Source organism: Rhinolophus sinicus, linkage group LG07 (assembly GCF_036562045.2).
Source record: "Rhinolophus sinicus isolate RSC01 linkage group LG07, ASM3656204v1, whole genome shotgun sequence".
NCBI classification, from domain to species: Eukaryota; Metazoa; Chordata; class Mammalia; order Chiroptera; family Rhinolophidae; genus Rhinolophus; species Rhinolophus sinicus.
Genome location: NC_133757.1, coordinates 77,954,659 through 77,960,662, shown reverse-complemented (window position 1 = coordinate 77,960,662; position 6,004 = coordinate 77,954,659).

Here is a 6,004-nt window from a genome sequence, read left to right as displayed (position 1 = left end):
GTGCAGGTCTTGAGATGCCTCCTGGAGTCTTGGTGGAACAGAGATCTTTATTAGGGGCTGGGTATGGAGCCTCACTAGGCTCTGATGGGGTCCTTGGAATTTCCATCTTGACACTTGATGTAGAGGGCCTTGAAACTGCATGTGGGGGACCTTGAAGCTGCCACAACCCACCTAACTTGGGCCTGGACTTGGGGAGCCCTCTAAATCTTGCCTTGCACTGGCCCAGGGGGTCTGAAAACTTCTACTAGGGCTTGGGCCTGGGGAGCCTCCAAATTCCCATGTGGGAGGGCCTCAAAACTCCCATTTCGAGGATCACACCCTTATTGGTGGCTTTGGGAAGGTAGGAGGTTGTGGCTGTTCTTCAAGGTGGGAGACTAAGGTGCAGAGAGGGTTGGAGGGAACCCTGAAAGAGGTTTGGACCTGAGCCCCTCTGACTCCAGGATCTGGGGAGGAGGCCCAGGGCCCAGGGAGAGCAGACAACCTTGCCATGGACAGAACCCCAGTTTCTGACACTCTGCCTCTCCCAGGTTACTCGGAGGGAATCCCTGGAGATGGAGAAGGTTCAGGGTGGAAGCAACAGTCACAAACAGAGCTTCAGGTGAGAAGAGGTGGGGTCAGATGTCAGGTGAGAGGAGGAGCCAGGGTGAGGGTGATGAGTGGGGGGTGATGCAGGGAGGTCCGGAAAGGTGGTGGATCAAGTGAGTGCCAGGGTCCAGGTGGATTAGAACAGTGCTTTCCTGCCCCAGGAGAGATCACAAAATTCAACCAGAAGCTTTGGGGAAAACTTTGACAACCTACATAGGGTTACTGAGATCACAGACACACACCAACACCCCCAGGCCACAGCTCTCCTCACCTTTCAACCCTCTCCATGCCTGGCTTTGGTTCCGAAAATCCCCATTGGCCAGGCAGGTATAAAGCTGAGAACCAGAGAGGGTGGATTCATGGTCTCTAGGGACACACAGCCCAGCCCCATACCTGAGATTGGGCTGCAACTGGAGGCCCAGAGTGCAGCCCAAGCCAGGCCCACAGCTGCCAGAGTTGCCTCATCTTTACTCTAGAAGAGAACTAGGTGCCAGGCTGTAAAAACAATGCACCTAGTCCCCTCAGGCACCCTTAGCCCTTGTCTGAGGTCTTAGGATGCTGGCTGGCCAGTGAGGAGGAGGAGGCTCAAGGCAGAAGAAAGCTGGGGAAGGGTCAGGTTGGGAAGAGGGGGCAGGGGTTGGGAGCAGGGAAGGGTAAGGCAGTTAGCTAGGCCAAGAAGGGAAGAGAGGATGTTCAGGCAGAGGGAATGACCAGTGCAAAGGCCCTGGGGTAGAAATGCACTTATGGGAGAAGTAATGAGGGGGCCGGTGAAGAGGGGGATGATGTCAAAGTCGGACCCGGTAGGGCCTGGTGGGAGAGGAGGGGGGACTGGATTGAAAGGGAAGGGACACCAGCGCCCAGTAAGTAAACAGGCCGGGATCATTGTAAGATGGCCCTCTGGTGGCACAATGGAGAATCGACAGGGAGGCCGGACTGGTCCACCCTCTGGCGGGTCACAGAAAGTGTGGCAGCCTGAGTAAGGCTGAACTTGGTCCGACGACAGGCCCCCTGTCTTCCTGTTTTGGTGTCCCCTTGGCAGAATGCAGACAATATAACCCCAGACTCTCTGCAAGCGTGGACACCATCCTCAGCACTTTGAAGGGATGTACTTGTGAGATTCCCACGGAGCCCTACAGGCGAAGCTACTCCTATTTCCACTTCATAGGACAGGAAACTGAAGCTCAGGGAGAGTAGCACGTGGGCTGTAGAGGCAGGACTTGAATTTGGGTTCTGGCAGGCTAGGCCAGTCCCTGGTGGCAGTCTAGTCCCTCCTGACAGGTGTCCCTGGTGTAAGGAGGCCCTGGCCAGGCTGCTGGGCCGGGTCAGGAGTTGGAGGAGGCAATAAGGACCTGTGAGGGCTGCAGGTAGGTGGGCAGGGTGGGGGGCTGAAGAGTCCAGAATGTGGGGGAGGAAGCCTGCACATCTACCCCCGCCCCGGGATCCCTCCTTGTGCCTCAGTTTCCCTGATGTTTTGGTTGAGGGAGGTGAATGAGAATGCACCACCTCCCTCCTCAAACTTTCCCTCATTGGTTTTGGTGCCTAATGGTGATTCTTGCATCAACTGGTGTCTTCATGGAGCAGTGGGAGCCCCTTCAATGTTGTAGATCTCCATCAGATGACCGACCTCCTGTCTTCCTGTCATGGCAAAATGGGGACATGATGACCTGTAATTTACTTTAAAATTCAGGTCGTCTGGCTCCCCGACCTCAGGTTCTTACAGATTTGGATGTGTTTTGAGATGGAAAGTGCCATCCCTCTCTTTCTAAATTCTTGCTATTCCAAAATGAGGACCCGTAAGGATCTGACAGCCCAGCACTCCGCCCCAAGCAATAGGTGTCATGTGTGGGATCCACGCCCAGGCAGGTTGCCGGTTCGATTCCCACATGGGCTAGTGAGAAACAACAGCTTGAACTTAGAGCTGAGCCACCGATGGGCAACCGGTTGGCTCAATGGTTGGAGCGCAGTGCTCACGGCTCCAGGGTTGCCGGTTCAGTTCCCTCATGGGCCAGTGAGCTGCGCCCTCCACAACTGGATTGAGAGTAGTGACTTGACATGGAGCTGATGGGTCCTGGAAGGGTACATTGTTCCCCAGTATTCCCCAATGGAAATTTTAAAAAAGGAGGAAGGGAAAAAAAAAACAAAAAGGAAAAAATAGAAAAACTCTAACCAAATGCTGAGACTTTTTTATTGCCAATCAATCCCAGACACTTTACTAATTAATTAGCATGACAAACATTAGAAAGAATTCTTCTCTGGTGGGAGGAGTGAGGTTAAGATGTGTGGATCAGGGAGAATATTAGTGGTCCTCCTGTCCAGACACCTAGCTAGAACCTGCATTTAACCCAAGTGATGTATCTGAGAGTCCCTGGCGCAGATCCCTCAGAGTAGCCCCCGTGACTGGCAGACTCCTGGTTGGTTTTGTGTCCTGTTGCTTGGAACCCTGTCCTGGCCTCTGCCTCAGTGAATCTGTGGGGCCGCAAGAGGACAGAGAATGTGTTTTTCTAGGGCTCCGGACCAGGCACATGGAGATGTGATTTCATGGAACCTGGGGTTGTGGGCTGCAGTGTCCACCCACATCCCAGAGTTGGCCCAGAACCCAGTTCTCCAGTCTCTGTCTCCCGCCAAACTAACTCACAAAAGCAAGAGAAATCTATGGAAACATATGCAGATCAAATGCAAATGATATGCAAATACCAGTTTACATTCAAACAAAGCAAATCATATAAATTATATGCAAATGACAACCACATACGCAAATGTCACTTGAGGAAAGGGGGCCTGGGTCAGGGTAGGGTGGAGGTCCTCAGACGCATTACTAGGGACATGTTGAGTATAACAGTAATGACGGAGCTCCCCATTTCCTGCCTTGAGACCAGTTATGGGGACAGAGCCCCGGAGAGCAGTTTCCAGGCTCTCGGCCTCACAGGGAAAGGTGCTGGCTCGGGTAGTAGATGGTCATCAGCTGTGACTAGTTGGCCATCAGCTGTTACCCGTTAGCCATTAGCCACTGATATAACTGCCGTGGCTAAGCTAGCAAGCGGCGGAGTGTGGATTGTGAATTGCAGAGAGGCGGATTGCAGTTAACAATTGAGATTGTTTGGCAGAGAAGCAGACGGAGGGTTGCAGATCATGTGGCTCCTGCTTCCTGTGTCTCCAACCCAGCCGCCAGCGAGACTATAGTGGTATGACTCCCCTATCTATGGCTCCGTTGGTGTTCCTTTTTGGCCTCACCATGTCCTGCGTTCTTAGGTGGGGAGCGGGACTAGAGACCCTGCATGCCACCCTGAATGACACCGGTCCTTTATGTGGATCAGCCCTTGGACCCTACAACCACAAGGTGAGGGGGTTCTTACATCCCTGGGGCCCCAGCCCAGAAGAGGTAGGTCTCAGGACTTCAGACTTCTCGCCTCTTTGCAGGATCTGTGGGACACAGTGACCCCTGGTGGCCAGTGTCGGTACACAATGCTGAACCTCTCACCTCATCCCAACGCTTATCTCTTTGTGCTGTGGCCTCCACCTCTCCTTCCTGGTGCATCCCTTCTCAGGTGAAAGCCCTGATCACCCACCTCCAGGCTTCAGGTTAGTGGGAGGATAATGAGCAGGACTGGCTGAGGGGAGTAATCAGTTTCAAGGACTCTGGCTCCACTCTTACACCAGCCAGTTAGGGATTTTTAAAATACAAACTGTCCAAAAGGAAACAAGAACCAGTCTCCCGCCAACCCCCAAATCCCTGGTTCTCTCTCCAGAGGCCACAGCTATGACCTGCGTTTTCTTCCAGAGTATATATCTGGATCAAAGTCTCTCCCCCAAATTAAAAAAATGTACCTAAAGTGTTGCCCTCCCTACTCTTTCCACGTCCCCTTCCCCATGCTGGTTCAAGCCGTTGTTTTTCAGTCTAGTTGTGTAGGACACGGCTCCCTGGCCCATGCTGGTGTTATGAGCCTTGTGCCCCCCTCCCCGGCTGAGGCAGTCGGTCGCCAAATGCCGTTCACGGCAGCCGGCCATGTGGGAATCGAAACAGCGGCCTGCGGCCTTTGGAGCATGGCGCTCCAGCAGCCTGAGCCACCGGGTCTGTCCACCCACCCATCCTGCTTGAACACTAATGTAGAGAAAAGCCCCATTAGTCTTTCTAACAGTTGTATAGTATTCCACGGTGTGGCTGGGCAACCACAGATTTAAATAGTCCCCACCTGACAGATGTTTGTTTTCAGTTTGTACAGAATGTGGCAAGAAATGCATCATTTTGCACTCATACCCATGTATCTGTAGAAAAATTCCTAGAAGAGGGAATTGATGAGGGAAAGTGTACATTTTTAAAGTTAATAGATTCCAGAAAACTGCTGTTTTGAGCAACTGTACCGACAAGCAGTCCCACCAACACTGTCTTCAGCCTCGCAGCCCTGGCTCTCCCAGTCTCTCCCACCTGGGGCCTGGGGGCAGGGCAGGATCAGGGTGTGCTGGGGTGAGTCCTTTGTGCTCCTGTAATCTTGACAGCTTGGTTACTGTCATGTGGCCACAATGTAGGTATTTTTGAATAGTGCAATACAAAATGGCATAAAATGCACATTTACATGCATAATTTGACCTAGGTGCATGTGGGGACAGAGCCCCGGAGAGCAGTTTCCAGGCTCTCGGCCTCACGTGAAGAGGCTGGCTCGGGTAGTAGATGGCCGTTAGCTGTGACTAGTTGGCCATCAGCTGTAACCAGTTAGCCATTGGCCACTAATATAACTCCCATGGCTGAGGGAGCAAGCGTGGATTGTGGATTGTGGATCGCAGAGAGGCGGATTGCAGTTAGCTAGTGAGGTCGGTTGGCAGAGAAGCAGACGGCAGGTTGAGGATCATGTGGCTCCTGCTTCCTGTGTCTCCATCCCAGCCACCAGTGAGACTATAGCGGTGTGACTCCCCTATCTGTGGCTCCGTGGGTGTTCCTTTTTGGCCTCACCATGTCCTGCGTTCTTATGTGGGGAGCGGGACCAGAGACCCCGCATGACACCCTGCATGACAGGGCATTTTCTTCAATTTCCTTCCAAAAGACCCAGCTTGAAGTCAGCGGCCCAGTGAACCATGATCTACATTCACACCACGGCCACAAGAGGACGCGTGTGAGTCAAAGTGGCGCCTCCCACTCTGGCAACCGTCTCATTTTCCTTGAAAACACCCCGTCATGATCTTCAATAACATTTCAACTGAAAATGGTAGAACTTGTATTAAGAAACAAAAAAAAAATCCAAACCAATCCAGAGCCCACAAAAGACCAATCCAAACCGTATGAAATCATACCACAGCAGGCAGTGTCCTGGTGAGTTGGCACACGAATAAATACTAGATGGGATCACAGCTCGCTCCACTGTGGAGCTACGACACTGCACCGGGACTATCAACCACTGCTAGACACAAATCTGGTGGTGAACAATAT